Here is a 20199-nt window from a genome sequence, read left to right on the forward strand (position 1 = left end):
CATTCTCAAGTGTTTGTACAGTATGCATTTTATGTATTTAATGGACCCTTTCGTATGACTTGCACATTCCATTACAGATAGTTTTTTTTTATAATTTACCAGATGTGTGTTCTTGAAATGAAGTTGGGTAACATAAATTTGTCCTTTATACCATCAGTGAGAAAAATCTTTATCACATGAAATATGTAATGAGACAAAAGATGTCTGGACCTAAACAGAAGTAGCTTAACTACACACTTAGTGTCTGTGAAAGTCATGCAAAGTTAGGCAAAATAATTTGTAAATTAGAATGTACCATACTGTCATTTATGATGTAACAGACTAAAATCAGGAAAATTCTTTGCTATTCAAGGAGCAAAAGATAATGAATTGTTTTGACAGAGAAATATGGTCTAGAATCTTCAGCACCTGGTGGTGATCGAACTCCTGCAGAATCCTTTCTGCAGAATAAAAACTAAAGTTTGATCTACAGTTAATAACCAACCACCAGGAGTTAATGCTGAAAAATAATTTAGCTCTTTTAATTTCTCCTAGACTTTTGGGTTTCGAATACCATGACAGGAACTGACCCCATTCCTAAGTCAAAGTATGATTAAAGCTCATGAAATTAGTACTGTTTCAATCTTTGATGTTAACCAGAAGGGCTCTTTTCAGCGTCCCACAATGTGCCCAGCATTGACTCCTTCTGCAGCTCTTACATGTTATCAGTAACATATCTAAGTACGATTGTAAATTCTTTTTTATAAGACCCATTGCTCCTACTGCTATTACAACTGTCTGGGTATCCTTCTGCCACATTACTCTTGTTTCTGCTAGCAAATCCTGGTATTTTATAACTTTGTGTCTTTCTGTACGTAAGACACTGTAGTCACTGGGTGTAGCAATTTCAGTGATTAATGCTACTTTTGTCTTCTTTTCATGGACTACTATATCTGGTTTTCTGGCATCTATTTTTGAACTGTTGGTAATGGGTGATCCCATGTAATATAAAATTCATAATTTTCTATAATGCTTTGTGGCTCATGTTTCCACATTTTTCTGCTACTTCAATATTATAATGTTTGCACAATTCCTAGTGTAGCAGTCTTGCCACATTATTATGCCTTTCAGCATACAGGCCTTTTGCCATTAATGTATTACACCCAGCAATAAGATGTGAGACTGTTTCCAATTCTGTTCTACAAAACCTGCATTTATCAGTTTCTCGCACATCTTTAATGGATTTTATAAACCAACATGTATGTAGTCCACTATCCTGAGTCGTCAATATTAATCTTTTGTTTTAAATTCACATCTCCTTAACCATTCCTGCATTTTATCCTTATCGACATGAGGTTGTTCCAAGAGTTTTCTATACTTGCAACTACACTTATGCATTTGCCACATTTCTGTCTTCTCATCTGACCCTTTATCTTATATTATTCCTTTTTTTTTTTTTTTTTTTGGCACATTCAGTTGCTATCTGATTTTAATCTAATTCTGGTTTGATTTCCACTCCTGCTTGACAGTGATGTGCTTCTGCTAAACTAAGAAGAGAAGTCATCTTAGACTTATTCTCCTGAAGTTTTAAAACTTTCACTATGTTTGGAACTTGTGAGGTCAGCAAATATGTATGCATTCCTATGATTGCAGATCTATACACTTAATCAATTTCGGGGAGGCCCATACCTCTTTCAGAATGGGGAATATTGGTATACACTAATTTTTATAAATCATTTGATAAGCACAAAGCATTTTTCTTGTTTTCCTGACAAACTGTTGCAGTATCTTTTGGAGCCAGTCAGTCATTCCAGAACTGTAAGTTAGGACAGGAAGAGCAAATTGGTTTACAGCTTGAACTTTGTTCCAAGATGTCAGAGCTGATTCAGTATTAATTTTAGTGTTCTAAAATATTCCTTACTAAGTTTTATTCACATTTGTTCATGTTTTCTTGTTGACTCTTCATCAGTTTTCAAATATTTATACACTCCTTCTTGCTCAAATTCTTTTATATGGGTCTATATTACATCGTCGCCTGCTTAGGTTGTCTAACGCCTAAACGTCGACACCTAAACTTCAACAACTTAAAATCACAAACCGCAGTTTCCACACAGGGAAACAAGTAATTTGGCCTTTACGGGGATTTTGCCCTGTGTACAGTAGAGTGATCTCGGAATTGGTATATTTAGTTGGGGGGGGTCTAGTGGGCAAAGCTCCCCACTTGATTTCTGTGTATAATTTTTTTTTTTTTACTTTGGCCAACAGCTTTCTTTCCCTGTATGGAAAGTCCTGTTTGTGATTTTAAGTTGTCGATGTTTAGGCATTCGACAACCTAAGTGGTCAGCTATGTAATATAGACCCCTTTTATATCACATTCCCTTTCTCAAACTGATGTTTTCTTGATGCTTCAACTTTCCTGCTTTAAAAGTTGCTTTTGAACATTTATCAAGACCAAATAACAGTGTTATATCATCTGAGAAAGTTTTGACCTCTTGCAGTTGTGCTTTCAATTCCTCATCTGATGAACTATACAGTTTTAAATCATTCACAAAAGAAAGATGAGAAATCTTTGCACTTTTTTCTAGGAGCCAAATTGTAGCCATGACCTACTCTGTTAAGCTGACAGCTTAATTGGTTAAGGGCGAAAGAAAAGAGCAGCGGTGACAAACAGTCGGATCTATATTACAACTGCAAAAGTCCTAAACAGCGAATACGGAATCATTGACGCATGTTACCCGAACCGCAAATACACCGAACACCCTAAACCACGAAATTCAAAGTCTCGAACCATCATAGTTGTCCAACCCCACTGCGTGCTACATACTACCTACCCAAACAAAATAAATAAACCACATACATACATACACTAACCAAAACCCTACTTCTAACCCTACACTAAACCTTACATACATTACTGTCTCTGCACTTACCTTAACCTGCACCCTAACCCTAAGGTCCGTAACTATCACACACTTACCTTACGGAGCTATACCGCAGAAGGGCCAACCATGACGATTCGACATTTCATTATTTTGTGATTCAGGACGATCGGCGCTTTCGCATTTCACCATATACGTGTCGATGTTTCCATATTCGGGTAAGTGGACCTTTGCAATTTTAATAGGGAACCCAAACAGTCACCCTAACCTCCTTTGAATTTTTATCCCTGGGATAACAATTTGACATTTGTCATGGCTTAACTGCAAAGTGGTTTGCCACTGTTTCATGGTCACTGTAATGTATTCGATCAGTGTAAGGTGTATCTTATACATTTTAAGCACTCTTTTATCCATAAATGTGGAACACTATCAAAAACTTTTTTGTAGTCTGTCCATGCCGTTCTTCCCCTTTTTACAGTTATCAGTTTTAACAACAACTGATCCTTTGTTCATTGTGACTTTATTTTGTTACCTTCTGTTCTATTGCCATGACTGAGTTTTGTTCTAAATGACTATAAACTCTGTCAGCATAAATTCCAGTATATAGTTTATGCATCATCTTAAGGCAAGTTATTGGAATATAGTTTTTAGGATAGCTTGCAGGTTCGCTCTTAAGGATGAGTATTGGTTTTCCTGTTGTTAACTAGACTGGTGTCTGTTTGGGATGCACATATTTATAGCTCTTACTCATGGACCTGGGGTTTTCCATTTAGGAGCTTTTCTTAATTTTGTTTCAGTTTGTCTGCCGTTACTTCATCCCATTTCATATCCTGTACCTTTAAACTTTTTATTCTTTCTTTTACTTCTTCTATCCATTCAACATATTTTTTATGTTCTATGGGATCTTCATAGATATTTCTTCAGAACATAGCTGTTTCTTCTTTTTTTGGTGGTGTTTCAATTCCTTTTGCCTTGTTTGCCAATTCTCTACAAAACTTTTCTGGGTCATCAATAAATTGCTTATTTTTCACTTTTCCTTTATATTTATCTGCATATCTTGTAAGTTTTTCTGCCAGTGCTGATATCTTTAGTTTATTATTTGCAATAGTGTACAATACATCCTGATCTGTTCTGATACTGCTCATTCCTCTTAATATATTTATGTTTCTGAGCATTTCTGTTGATCTGTTGCCTCTTCTGTACTCTTCTAACAATGACCATTCTTGTCTTAATTGCCTTATAGTTTTTTCTATTTGATAATTCTGGTAGCATTTGATTTCTCCCCTTCCTTTTCTATAGTTCCCTGTGTTTTTGTGGTAAGACTTTATTTGCTATTAATTTAGCTGCACAGTAATATATCCTATTTAATTCGGTTATATCACATGAATTTCTATGAACAGTCCTGATAACTGTGTTTATTTGTTTTATCAAACTTCTAACTTTTGGGGTTTTATTGACTTTCTGTTGTCTATTTCTTTCATTAATCCTAATATGTCTATCCATATTTATTAAATCAAGCAGCTCTTCTCTTAGATCATTTTCTTCTAAACTGAAAAACTAAAATTTCTTCTAAAAAATTATTTGTTTTCCATTTCCTGCAGACATTCTACAGAAAGTACCAGAACATCTGCCTGTGACATATACTGGCCAGTTTTGTCCTGTGTCATCCATTGCACTTTCATATGGGAACTCACCGGCTTATCATTCCACAACATTTACTGGATTAGAGTTGGCACAGTTTCCTGTTTCTTCCCTTATTGTGCAACTCCAATTGAACTTTTGTAGATGTTTCCTACGGAAAGCTCCATAGTGTCTTCATATGGCAACTGATCAGATGATTCCCACTCCACTGGTTTCTCCTTAATTTGAGGATCCATTGTTCCATCCTGCTGTGCTGTTATCAGAATTAGATTTTCCACACTAAATCCTTCACTTTGTAGGTGCTCCATAACCTCATTTTCTATTTCTTTAACTTCTCCATTACTAATCCTCTTTTCTACTTTCCCCCTTTGTTTTCTTATTTTTTATTGTAAAATGTTTCATATTTGGATGCCTTTACCTGTATTTCTCTTCAAATATATTTTGTGTTGCTCTTTTTGAACTGATTAATTTTGCTTTCTCCTTTGCATAAATATTGCACCCCTCTGACCACACCCCTTCCCTCTTCCACCAATCACAAAGCCTTCACCATTGGCCACTTAACTCCAATTCCCTCCTTTCACTTACCACTCCCCATCTCTCCCACCACACCCTCCACCTATTCCTTTCCACACCTGGTATACCTCCAAGCCTATAACAGCAACCTAACATCTTACCCTTCCAGATGTATAAGCTACCCACCCCAGTCCTCTTACAGAGGTTACTTATACTTACACTTCTACCACTTCTAACTTTAGCTTTCCTGCTAACCTTCTATGAACACCCATTATATCCACACATTCTCTACCTCAATAAGCTATCTACCTCTCCTTCTCTACCTATTTTCACTAACCATGTTAACATAACATCTACACCCAGCTATCTACTAGCAAAATACCATAGGATAGCCCACATTAGATATGACTCTCCCAATCCCAGAAAATCTCTATCTCTATATAGTAAATTCCCAAATCCTAGATTTCAAACACTACTCTTCTCTTTAAAAGATGGAGACATTCATCCAAACCCAGACCCAACAACTGCTACTACCACTCAACTCCTCAACCCCAACCCCTCTACTATCCATTCCCTTACCAAACCACCTAACTCACTCATTAGCTCACCTCAACATACGTAGCATTAATAATAAAGTTGCACAACTCCATGCTCTCTTGGAAGTCTACTCCTTTGACATTCTTTGTTTAACAGAAACTTGGTTAAAACCTGTAACTAAAGACAATGAAGTCATCCCACCTGGTTTTAATATTTTGCGACTTGACTGTGCAACCAAAAAGGCTGGTGGTGTAGCTATCCTATTTAAATTTGGGATACAGATTACTACCTACGACTATAAACCACCTCAAGACTCCAACGCTGAAATTCTTAATACCAAGCTTCAACTTAACACATTCAAATCCATCTATATTATCTGTATCTCTCTTCCTCCTGGTAATAACATTGACACCATAGAAAATATCCTTTGTTGGTTATCCCAAACTTTACCCCAAGTAACCATAATCCCAGGTGATTTTAACATTGATTGGAAGTGTTGTAGCAGTAGCCACCCTACCAGCCATATTAACCTTTTTGTTTTTTCTCAAACCATTACCTCCCCTACCAGGATAAACAAGCCTAATAAGAAAGAAAGTACCTTAGACTGGATTCTCATAATCATCCCCAGACATATGAAGCTGGATCCCTCCCTGATGATGTAAGCGACCCCTCACTAACCTACATCATCAGGCTTAAATCCAATCTACCTAATCCAACCATATCTAGGACAATTAGAACCAAGAAAAACTTCAACCCCGATCTCTTCCAGATAGAACTAAGAACATGTAACTGGTCTCCCTTGAAATACTTCACACTAGATAAGCTGTTAATTACTTTAATTCTAACTTCCTAGCCATACTAGACCACCATGCCCCAACCCGCTCTATTACAATGAGAACTAAATCTGCCCCATGGCTTTCAAAAGAAACCGGGCAAGAAATCAAACTCAGAAATAAATACTGGAATAAATCTCCTGTAACTAAACATGAAGTAGACCAACAAAACATCAGACAGCTGAGAAATGAAACTAAAAAAGCTATACTGTCTGACAAAAGAAACTACTACCTACAATTCCAGCAGACTCACCATAATAAACCGCAAAAGTTATGGGCGAGTATTAATCAATTATTACACCCAGGTCAATCCATCACACCAAACCCACAAGGCACAGACCAAGAGAATCCCAAGCAGACTGCTAATGCCTTTAATACCTTTTTCACTGTGGCCATTCAAACTCTTGCCAGTCAGTTATCTACTCAGAACACAACTATATCCAACTCTAACTCTAACCCATCCCATCCATTTCTCTTCCAAACAGTCCCAACAACATATATTCTTTCCCTTATCTGAAAACTGAAACCGTGCACTCCTTCAGCAGACCAACTACCCGCTGAATATCTACAAAAGGCAGCCAAATCCATCGCCTATCCCATTTCCATTCTCATCAATAGAGCCATCAGTGAAGGACACATCCCTAAAATCTGGAAAGTCTCCCATATTATCCCCCTTCACAAGGGTGGGCACTCTACTGAACTCTCCAATTACCATCCCATAGCCCAGCTTTCTCCCTTAGCAAAGATTATGGAAAAATGCATCCACAGACAATTGCTTGACCACCTAATCCAAAATAACTTACTTTCAAACTCTCAACATGGTTTCAGACCTTCCCACAGCACTACTACTGCCCTCCTTTCCTTTACTGACTGTATTAACAAAAAACGTAACCTCAATATGCTTTCTCTGCACTGTTTATAGATCTGTCTAAGGCATTCAATATGGTAAATCACTCGATACTTATAAATATGCTCAAATCCCTGTCACTAGATGCACTAGCTATAAAATGGTTCCAGTCCTACTTAGATAACAGACAACAGGCTGTACTTTGGCATAACATTCTATCTACCCATCTGCCCATTAACACTGGTGTTCCTCAAGGGTCCATATTAGGACTTCTCCTGTTTTCTATATTTATCAATGACCTTCACCTAGCAATCCCCCAAGCTACCTGCATACAATATGCAGATGATTCCACACTTATATGCTCAGCCACATCTATATCTGAACTTCACTCCCTTACCCAAAATGTGTTTAACACAGTCGAACAATGGTTTACACAGCGCTGTCTCCTTCTGAACCCTAAACAAAACTAAGCTTCTCCTTTTTACTCCTACTTGTAAGTCCCCCCCAATAGACTTCACAGTAACATCCAATAATGGTGCTCTCATATCCCCAGATCCAACTACCAGACTACTAGGTATCACCATAGATAACAACCTTAACTTTGACACCCATATTAACAATACTCTAAAATCTGTTAATAGAAAACTAGGCTCTCTACAGGATCAAACCCTTGCTCTCTCCTGCAGCTAGAATAACTATTGTTCACACCCATCTAATCTCTCCTCTCCTCTATGCCTCACCCATATATACTAATCTCTCTAAAAACAACCTTAATAAAATGGAAAACTCCTACAATAACATATCCAGATTTGCTACAGGTAACCCTTTCAGAACCCACCACTGTTTTAATCTAAAGCAGCTAGGATGGCTTGAATTACAAAATCAGCTTAAATTCCACCAACTGACCATTGCCCATAAAACCCTTTACCAACCTACCAATACCCCTATACTATCTACCCTCATTACCCCCTACAGCAATCTAAAGACCTGACGATCATCACATAAACTTCTTGTAAATATTTGCAAATCAAACAACAGGGCTGGGGACTCTCTTTTCTCTAACACTGTTGGAAAATCCTGGAACCTTCTTCCTAACAAACTTTCCTCTCTTCCCTCTATATCACTCTTTAAAACCAAATTGAAACTTTTCCTCAGAACACACTGGTTGTGCCCCTGTACTAAACCTGAGTGATCAACTAGCTCTTCTTACTTGGTTCACCCTACCCTCCTCTTCTCAGAAATCAAGTTCCTTTTCTTAACAACTTACATTGTCCTTCTATACTATTACTTACATCTTCAGAATCTTATTAAGGAGACTACTTTTACTAATATATTGTATAATTTCAGCTCCTACTTTTTCTTTATGACTACTTGTATACTAATATATTGTAAAATTCTGCTGCCATCTTTTTCTTTATGATGTATTGCAACTACATTTTGCATTGTACTAATTGTATCTGTATATTTTGCACTGTTATGAACGAATGACCTCTTTGATTATTCTCTGTACTGCACCTGCAATGTTCATTGTATACATTAATTTTTGTATATGTGATTTTGTTTGTTTCCTCAGAGCTTATCTCCCCGGGCCTCTACTGAAAATGGGCATATATCCAGTTAGACTAACCCGGTCAACAAATGTAAAATAAAAAAAAATAAATAAATAATAAAATAAATTTTTATTTCCCAAATCTTGACCAATGGATGGGAGATCGCAGATATACCCCAGGGATTACTTCAGTGTCACTGCTTGACAGAGGCACAGCAAAATAATAGGCATAGTTTTATTCAAACTAAAGGGGTGGCGAAAGCCACATAACTATGGGCTAGGCTTATAAATGCCCTTGGGCAGATAGCCTAGTATGAACCTATGAACCTATGAACCTATGTCCAAATTTACTTTGTGAATGCAGTTATGTAAGGGAAGCAGCATTGCTATTACTCAGAAAAGCAACGAGTATGTGAAACTCCACAACTAATCGTAAATTTTTAATAACAAGACCTAACTCATCTGTGTATCATGATATCAATATACATATATATATATATATATATATATATATATATATATATATATATATATATATATATATATATATATATATATATGGTTACCTATCAAAACATCTACTCATAACATCTAAACTTCAAAACATCTAAAAGTCATAACATCAAATCTCAAAGCATTGAAAACTACAAAGCAACTATAAATAACATCCCACACACTGTTTACTACATTTCTGTAGGTGGGGCAAGCCCCCTTGCACCCCCAGCCCCCATAAATTAAATATACTAACTCAAAGATCACACTACAGTGGGGGAAAAAGTTGATTTCCTAACCCCAGTGTAGTTCAATCTCGGAGTTGGTATATTTAATTTACGGGGCGTGTGGGGGGTGCATGGGGGCTTGCCTCCCTGCAGAGACATAGTAAACAGTGTGTGGGATGTTATTTATAGTTGCTCTGCAGTTTTCAATGTTCTGAGATTCGATGTTATGACTTTTAGATGTTTTGAGTTTAGATGTTATGACCATTTGATGTTTTGATAGGTAAATACATATATATATATATATATATATATATATATATATACATATATATGTGCATGTTTGTGTGTGTGTATGTAGTCTCCCTGTTGAAATATCGGCACTCAAAATACCAAGTGCCGAAAAAACGAAAAAAAGACTGAAAACTTGGAGAAGAGCAAATCTCGAAAATCGGTCTTCTACTTTAAACTTATTTTTTCAGGGGGAAGCCCATCCTGCACCCCCATGGGGCGACAAATACCCCTCACTCACTGAACTTATATAGACTATCTCTGAGATTGCCGTACCTTAGAGAAAAGGGAATATTCAGAGAAATAGCATTTGTGGATTAGTATATCTAAGTCCAATCTTTCAGCCATTCAGCCTTCACATTTCAGGACTCACTCTAGAAGGTCCCGATATTTCAAATGGTTACCGTGTATGTGTGTGTATATATATAGCACCAGTGAATTGGTCATTTTGTGTAAAAGTTGGACTGCCTGAATATTTTGGTTGAGAGGTAAGCTGACTGACACTTGTGTGAGGTCACATTAACAACAATGTTGGGAAATATACCCTTTTCCCATTATTGTGCAATCTCAAAGTTAGAATATGTGAGTAGTGGGGTATGATTTTTGCATGTTCCAATGTTATATTTTGGAGCATGCATACTAGTTTGTTAATGCACTGCCGTTGAATGTTTTCTTCGACTTTTTATGATGTTGATCTATGGTTATATTTATATTTATATTTATACTTATAGCTATATGTGTGACACACACACATATATAATATATATATATATATGTACATATAGAGAGAGAGAGAGAGAGAGATGTCATTTACTCTTTTGCATTGGCTGTTTATCAATAGAGTGAATGATGCTGAAATATTGAGTGTTACTTTCATCTAAATTTTGAGATTTCGAATAAACAGAATATCGACTGCATAGGTATGTTTGGAAAACTAATGTAGCAACTTTCCTTTGGCATTTGTTGTTTGGAGTATTTGCTTGAGTGTACACAGGTTAGGGTTAGTGTAAGGCCTATGTAACGGAATACATTTAGTGGTGTGTGTGTGTGTGTGTGTGTGTGTGTGTGTGTGTGTGTGTGTGTGTGTGTGTGTGTGTGTGTGTGTGTGTGTGTGTATGTGTGTGTGTGTGTATGTGAGTGGGTAGGTGTCTGTGTGTGTGTGTGTGTCTGTGTGTGTGTGTGTGTGTGTGTGTGTGTGTGTGTGTGTGTGTGTGTGTGCGTGTCTTTGTGCGTGTCTGTGCGTGTGTGTGTGTGTGTGTGTGTGTGTGTGTGTGTGTGTGTGTGTGTGTGTGTGAGTGGGTAGGTGTGTGTGTGTGTGTGTGTGTGTGTGTGTGTGTGTGTGTGTGTGTGTGTGTGTGTGTGCATGCACATGAGTCTGTGTGTATGCCCAACTGTCGTATGTAGTCATTATTATTATTATTATTATTTTATTATTTTACATTTGTTTACTGGGCATAAAACCCTTTTTCAGCGGAGGCCTGGGGAGAAAAGCTCCATTGGTAGTAAACCATTTTGTTAGTAGAAAGAAAATTGTATAAACAATAAAGAAAAAAAGCAGTAACAGAGATTCATAACGGTAACAAGACTAGAACAGGATAAAGTGGTCAAGTGGGAGACGAGACCAATAATCTGGTATAACAATGCTTCTAGAAGACAGTTCTTACAGTAGTAGCAGGTAGTGACATTGTATACAATGAGAGTGCAATTACGAAACTTAGTCTGATATACAGGTAGCATAGAAAACTGAATACTTTAAATCTTATAGATATTAACAGTGAGAAGGAAAAAAAAACAACATAAGGAGGTCATATGCCTTAAATTCAATGCTCATTACATATGCAATTCAAATTTTAATCAGTCGTGATGGTAATGTTCAGGAAGGTTTTTTTCTAAGGTAAGGCACAAGGTTAAAGTTAGGGAATGGTAGATTAGGGTTAGCTTGTATTAGTAATGTGGTGTAGAGTTGCATCTTGTCTTCCACAGTATACTTTCTGGAACTGATGTTCCAAACACAAAACTCCCTCATGCCATGAAGACATGTCTCCAGGGATATAACCTTCCTTTTTTATATATTCAGCTAACCATTTTATTACTTGTTATCTGCACTGTTGACAGAAATCTTTCTAGCAAACAGAAAGATCTGTCTTTCTTAGAGAACAATTTTTTTTTCGTGCAACAATATTTATAAATGACATTATTCTCAGGATAATCTAGAGTGCTACCTACCACGATGTGCTGCTTCAGCACCCCCCTCATTATGAATCAATGAGTTAAAGACTTACAATATGGGCTGTGGGCACTAGACAGGTCATCTGCATTGTAGTGGGCTGATCCTGACTAAAATTTGACAGTGAACGTGAAAGGTTGTAATGGAAGTACCAACAGAAAAGGCTGATTATTACCATATTGTTACATTTGTACCCATACTGTTGGACATAGTGTGTGACAAATGTGAAGTCCCTGATCAGAAGATATATTTCATTTGTGACAGTATCCTATGAACACCACACATTTCCTCTTCACATTGCATACCTGCTCTCAGCTCTAGTTTGCTACATAAAAGGCATATACAGTGTTCTTCTTACTCATATTGCTGTGACATCCCTGCCTAAGCTTGCATGTGTCATATCAGTATAAACTGTGAAGGTTTCTGAAATCTGGGGATAATAAGACAGGCTTGTAATGTAACACTTTCTTCAGTTATTGGTGTGAAGTGCCCTCTTTACCTTAAGGGGCATCATCCCTTCCATCAAATGTGTAAGATGGAATATACAATAAATGGGTGCACACTTTGGAAAGTACCCGTCTAACCACACGAATGCCCTGTCCTGATCCTTATTTCCTAAAAAAATGGCAGGTTTTTAAGTGCTTCTACTTTTCTTTCTGGCACCTTCTACTTCCCCTTCCTATCAGTTCCCAGCAGAACTTGTCAGAGATTTGAGATGCATGGCTAGGCTTAAAAAGGCCCTTGTGATCATTAGCCTAGGAGGCACCTATGAATATATATAGATTAGGATCATAGGTTCATAGATTAGTACTAGGCTAAGTGCCCTTGTGGGCCATTTTAAACCCCACCAATTACCCCATGTCAAAATCAAACATTGCACCTTGTGTTTGTAAGGCAGACACCTTAACCATTATGCCAACATCCTATCCCCCTCTATTGCATATCTTAAATATCTTACATCTGACATATCTAGTTCACTCTTGGAAGCATTGGCTGTCAGCTTCTCATGTTTTAGAGTGAAGTAAGTTTCAGCATTAGACATGGGGCTTCAAAACTCTTTGAAAGGTCACAGGAGCACCATGCAGCCAAAGAAAACAGGTGGTAGAATGGCATACGCCTTCTGTAGTTCAAGCAGCTGGGATTTCACTACTTTTGTTGCTAGAGTGTCCCCTTTGACAGATCTAATGTGGTCAAGAATCTTGTCTTCCACAATTTCTCTTTGTTAGTGCATGCAGTTTAGCCAAAAATGTGGTGAACTACACATAGACCCAGGCCCAGCCCCTCTAAGTTCTCCTTCTGATCATACAAGCCAAGAAAACATTTCCACACTGGACAAAAACATTGATAACAGCTCTGGGTTTTCATTATTATTTTTTAACCTTGGAGCATATATAAGAAAATCCAAGACTTCCACTCTTGGATAAAGCCTTCCACTAACCAGACATTCTAATACTCACCAACAAATGGATATATCCACTCTAGATATATCTTTCCCCTAATCAGAAATTCTAATACTCACCGACACATGGATGCATCCACTCTTGGATATAGCCTTCCGCTTAACAGATATTCGAATACTCACCAACACATGGACTCTTGGATATAGCCTTCCGCTAACCAGATATTTGAATACTCAACAACACATGGATACATCCACTCTTGGATATAGCCTTTCACTAAGCAGACATTCTAATACTCACCAACACATGGATGCATCCACTCTTGGATATATCCTTCCGCTAACAGACATTATAATACTCACCAACACATGGATACATCCACTCTTAGATATAGCCTTCCACTAACCCGATATTTGAATACTCACCAACACATGGATACATCCACTCTTGGCTATAGCCTTCCACTAACTAGACATTCTAATACTCACCAACACATGGACTCTTGGATATAGCCTTCCACTAACCAGATATTCAAATACTCACCAACACATGGATACATTCAACCTTGAATATAGCCTTCTGCTAACCAGACATTCTAATACTCACCAACACATGGATACATCCACTCCTGAATATATTCTTCCACTAAGCAGACATTCTAATACTCACCAACACATGGATACATCCAGTCTTTGATATAGCCTTCCATTAACCAGATTTTCTAATACTCACTAACACATGGGTACATCCACTCTTGGCTATAGCTTTCCACTAACCAGACATTCTAATACTCACCAACACATGGATACATCCACTCTTGGATATATCCTTCCCTAACCAGACATTCTAATACTCACCAACACATGGAGACATCCACTCTTGGATATAGCCTTCTGCTAACCAGACATTCTAATACTCACCAACATATGGATACGTCCACTCTTGGATATAGCCTTTCACTAACCAGACATTCTAATACTCACCTACACACTTAGAGAAAACACAAAAGTAAAAATTAACAAATTCTTCTTCCAGGTTACAACATTTTAAGAGGAGACAGAAAACCAAAACAAGGAAGGATAAGTAACTATTCTTAGCCCTATAGCCTTCAGCTATCCCTGTGCCCATCTATAGTACCAGAGTTTATCAGTGGTGAAATTATTATATCTTACTTAAAGCTGAGTTCTCCTAAAACACTTAGCAATACTAGAATAGTACGTACCCCAGATAATAATATATTTATCACCTAAGTCATATTAGCATAGGCATCAACAAACATCATCTATGACAGCATCATTTCAGGCAATTTTAATATCAACTAACAATCTACAAAATATGATTGATCATCTTCATTGCATCTTTTGAACTTCACTCACCTTATCTCCTTTCCTACCAGATATAACAGGTCATCAAACTCCTCATGTAACCTTGACTGGATACTAACATCTCATCCTGTTACAAACTATAACAACATACAGTGTCCTATCTGAGACACTCAGGGATCACTACCTTACCTTTGCAGTTAGACAGCACACACACTCTACAAGTACCCATCAATGCAACTTATTAGACAACTTCAGAAAATACAACAAAGGTATTTTACTTTCCACCTTAAGGCATATAAACAGGAATTTCTTAAAACCCAATCCTAGATACAGCCATACAATCATTAGTGCAATTTTTCTGTGCATACATAGTGAGCAAACACTCCTCTTGGAAAAAAAAGCATGTTAGAAGTAATCCTGCACCATGGCTCACTAAAAACGCTAAACAATTAATGAAAAAGAGAGACATAATATGAAAAACAAGAGCCTCAAGTTACCTCTCCCCAGCATTTTTAGTTATGTAGGCAGCTGAGAAATCAACAAAATCCAAAATCATATCTGATAAGAAACAGCATTACCCGAACCTGCATAAATCACTTCAACAAAATAAAAAAAAATGGTAACAATTAACACTCTCATAAAACCAAGCAGATTATCCCAACCAAGTCCATCTACAACAGAAACTAAAAAAATCATAGGCTTCATCAGTAAACACCTCCTTATGCTCAGACCAACATCCCTAGAAGTCGACAACCATTGAGGTGGATACATACAAATTGCCATAAGTGGCCTTGCATATCCAATGTCTCAACTCATACATATATCCATATAAGATAGCATGCACCATAGAAATCCAGAAGTAACCCTACTTCCTGCCATTACACAAAGGAGGACAGTCCACAGAAGTCACAAATTGTAAGTCTATCACCACCCCCCCACTATCCTGTGAAGATGCATGCATATACAATGTCTTCAACATTTTCTAGTAAAAAAAACCTACTCACTATATAACATAACTTCTACTATAACCACAACAATAAGACTGCACTAATAACCTTTCTTAATACCATTACCTACCATAGAAATGAAGGTAACATAGTTCCCACACTTTTCCTTTACGTATGTAAAGCTTTGATACAGCTTCTCATCAACACCAATTACAAAACCTCTCAAATCTATATCTTTCTACTACTAGTACTGCTTGGGTGGTTCCAGAGCCACATGTCTGGCAGACATCAATCAATAAAATAGCATAAAAGCCAGTAATCCTTCCCAGTTGTGACTATGGGGTACCCCAAAGCTCCATACTTGGACCACTTTTGTCAAACATACTGCCAATGACTCTACCTTGATCTGGTCTGCATAAAAGAACTACAACTCAAAACTCAGCAGCCCTTCTCAGTGGAATGTTGATTAAATGGTCTTAATTCCTACTGAATCCAGAAAAAATAATAACGCTATTCACATCCAGGAGACATACTGAAAACAAGCAACTATTCACCATTGCATCAGCCAACAATATCAACACTGAGCAATCGTTGATGATTCCCTAAAATATGACCTACACTTTCAAGCAGCTATTAAAAACACATCAGAAAGTTAATGCATTATATGAAGCGAATCCTTTCCAAACAGATGCTGTGAGGAAATCTACATCTACTTACTTTGTCTTGTCTCCCACTTTCACAAACTTACAAAGTGCTCAGTTACCTAAAATGTAGCAATCCAATATCTGAAACTGAGCAGTGTAATAACAAAATAGGAACATTTGCTACAACTTCATTAAAGAAAGCACATCAGTACATAGCCTCCAGAGAACATACCTGTCTAAAACTGTCACATCACCTTACTTTCACACAGATTAAAGCTGCCAACAGCTTACTCTCTCAACCTTGTAAATGACATTTTCTAAAAACAGTTTGTAATGGTACTCCCCAACAAACAACTACACTCCAAAGACAAATGTCTTGTCTCCACATTCAAATCTCTCAATACTCAGGCAATACATTATACTGCAAATTTGTATCCAAGCTATGGAACTCTACACCACTACCACCAGGCAGCTTAAAAACATAAAATCCTTTAAAACACCTCATACAAGTACGTGTCAAAGATACATGGGTATCTGACTGCTCATCTTCCCCACGTAAATCTCTGCAGGCTGCATTAATTCCTCCTTGCATAACTTCCATTCCTACAATTTATCCAACATATTAATGTCTACCTTTGAGATAGCCTCCATCTCTAACTATGTCACGTTTACCTTCAACCACCTACACTTTTCCACCTTCATTCTCTTACCGTTCTTCTTATATTTCCTTTCAGTGTACCTGAGTCATCACTGCATTGCTTTCCCTCACTCAGCTCTGCTTCATGCCTTACTTTGTTTTCTTTATATACATGATACAGTTTACTATATCTATTCATTCTTGCCTTTATTTTTCAGGTCATCCCATCAGTATCTACCACTGTGTGTTAAAGACTCCTATAATCCATCCTGCTTACAATTTTACACTACGTTTCTGTTCTTAATGACTAAGACCATTCTGTGCCTGCGGTCATTCCCTCATTTTTTTGGTTAGCTCCTGCTTTTCTATCATACCATAGATACCATATCAAAGTGCATGTCAAATCTACGTGTGACTGTATTAGATAAGTAATGCTCACAGAGGTGATGTTAACTGCTTATTCAATGTCATTTGTACCACAGTTTTAACAGATCTTGTAAATGTCACCTCACATTGACTTGAGTTTTAAACTATAGGAATCTCTATATTACTCTGGAGTACACACACTGTGTAATTTGTCCAAATTCATTTAGGTGTTACCGTAGCAACATGTGTGACAATTCTGCAACATTCTGTTTCTTTACTATTGTATTGGAATTTATTTCTCTTATTCATGTGTCGCCTGCTGTTTGTCTGATGCAGATGAACAATGGAGGACAATCGTAACTCTGGCATGCTACTGTGTACAATATTCTTCGTATGACTGTCTGGGGGAGGGGCTTGTGTGTTTTTGCTGTTATTATTGGTTTATTTATCTGGAGTCTTGTATTGAATATCATTTTTAAATTGAAATGTTATAGTGTTGTTCTTATTCCTGCTTCCTTTGTACTCTCTGGTGAGTTGATACTCTGAATTTCATTTAGGCTGCACTTGTAGTCTTAAATGACAATAAAGTTTACTTTGACTTTGAGATCTCTTCCCATGCCTCCACTGTAAAGAGGTTATGCAATGCCCAGCTAGACTTCCCCATCAAGCAAGCAAATAGATAAATTAATATGGTACTTTTCTAATGCCAAATAGGATTAACAGCATTAGCTGGTCCCAGTGTTTACTATCTTCTTCAATAACTTTCTCAACATGTATTAGAATGCTTGATTAATACACTCCGCTAACCTATCTGGCTGGAGATCCATTGTTAGCTACAACCTAGTACGCGATTATATGATAAGTTCAGAATTAAGTTTCTGAAATATTTCATCAGTTATAATTGATGTAGTGCTTCCTCTATGAATTTAGTCTATATAACAAATAACTTTGTAATTCAAAGTAAGGGTAAGAGGTAGAAACATTTAGTTCAACATTTCCTGCAAATCTAATAGCATTGTCCCTTTTTCTGCTCAGACAGTCATCTTTCTAGTGTGTCTTTTTAAAATGTACCTGTTTTTTTCTGGAGGTTTTCCAGTTCTGGACTTTTTTCAGGGTCACTCTTTTTTTATTTTCTTTTTCTTTTTCTTTGTTAGCTGGGGTAGAGCACTTATTAATGTGGACTGTTTACAGTCTCTTCCTGGGTTACAATTTAAGGAATTACAGTATAAATAGTATAATCAAATACAAACAAGAAAAGTGGGAAAGTGTTTACAACAGTAAGAACGTATGTTAGAAATAATTCAATGAACTACAAACAATAAAAATGGAGCACTTCACAAAAATAACTATATGCTGAGATTAGCATAGTGAAGCATGAACGAGGTAAGATCCTTATAACAAAATCAGCCAGAACAATATTATCAATTCAGCAAGGGTGGAGGCAATGGAACTGACTGCAGATAAGTACAAAGTAAGCAAAAACAGCGACGGGTGTATTATGATGTCTGTGATGATATAGGAAGGCAGTATCTGTACAGACACAATGGCGTCAGCATTCATTCATTTTGTATTGCAGCTTTCCTTTATGACCCCGATGTATAAACATCCTTTTTTTGCTTAGAATTCCTGTATTTTTGGTTCAACAGGAATATTGTCAGGACTCTGTTCAAGTACTATCGTAATTCTCAGTATGCACTATCCTCTCCTTTTCCTCACTTTATGTTGCTCTCTCCCTCTCTCTCTCTCTCTCTCTCTCTCTCTCTCTCTGTCTCTCTCTCTCTCTCTCTCTCTCTCTGTCTGTCTCTCTCTCTCTCTCTCTCTCTCTCTCTCTCTCTCTCTCTCTCTCTCTCTCTCTCTCTCTGTCTCTCTCTCTCTCTCTCTCTCTCTCTCTCTCTCTCTCCCTCTCTCTCTCTGTCTGTCTCTCTCTCTCTCTCTCTCTCTCTCTCTCTCTCTCCCCTGAGTGATTAACATAGCTTTTCTCAGTTTCATTTACTGCACTTGATTGTTGTACCTGACAAAGGATTTACCTTTACTTTCAGTTTGTTCCTCATTTATAGACACCTGATGCCTAGACCCTTCCCTTATTTGAGATTTCTGTTCTGCTCTGACCGAACTAGGTTTAGAACTATGTCCAGGTGCTGATTTATCCTCTTTACACCAGTGCTGTCTTTCTTATTCCAAAGTCTCTCCCTCTCAACACTTACAAGCTGCTTAAAATCCTTCATTTCTGCTGCTTTCAATTTTAACTTGACAGTAGTATGTTTAGAATTATGCACATGTGTTTTTCGGTACTTTCTAACTTCCTTGAAGCATACCTTTCACTGAGTGATTCCTTACCTTAAGTTCTGCTAGTCATTTCTACTCCCTGATCTGAAACACTTTCAGACTATAATGACACTTCTGCTCTCTGAATTGTAAAACTTTTCAGGTTGAAACTTTTCACATGAAATGGTTTTGATTCTTCTACTCTTTGTATATTCGTTTTGCCTTCCCCCCTTCCCAGTATGTTGTCTAATCACTACAGAAGCCAGACATTCCTGGCTTCAGAGAGAATGGACCTATGGCCCATTCTTTACTGCCTGGGAATAATTTTCAGCTCTACTTTCCCAGAAAGATTCAGGAGGTAGAGAGCTGGCCAGCTTGATGTTCCTGGGAAATAGCTTACCTCTTCATCCTGGCACCATCCCTCCTCCCTCAGTGGCTCCTCGGAGTTCCCCCATTTTTGTCCCTTCAAGGAAGTGTGCCTCTGCATAATTTGTTTCCCTCAGCCAGATGTGACACTACTGAATCTGCAGGCTCGAACTCTACTAGTTAACACTTGTTGCTCCAGCTAAGTGTTATCATTGCAGTGGGCCAGACATACTCACC

At 37.5% G+C, this 20199-nt stretch overlaps 1 protein-coding gene across 1 annotated transcript in view; it reads left to right on the top strand.

Moving 5' to 3' along the window:
• LOC122804650 (ADP-ribosyl cyclase/cyclic ADP-ribose hydrolase 1-like) overlaps nt 1-20199 on the top strand; it is a 359461-nt gene that overhangs the window by 190126 nt on the left and 149136 nt on the right. The gene's annotated exons all lie outside the window — the stretch shown is intronic.

Source organism: Protopterus annectens, chromosome 6.part0 (genome assembly GCF_019279795.1).
Source record: "Protopterus annectens isolate FY-2018-M chromosome 6.part0, PAN1.0, whole genome shotgun sequence".
Classification (NCBI taxonomy): domain Eukaryota; kingdom Metazoa; phylum Chordata; order Ceratodontiformes; family Protopteridae; genus Protopterus; species Protopterus annectens.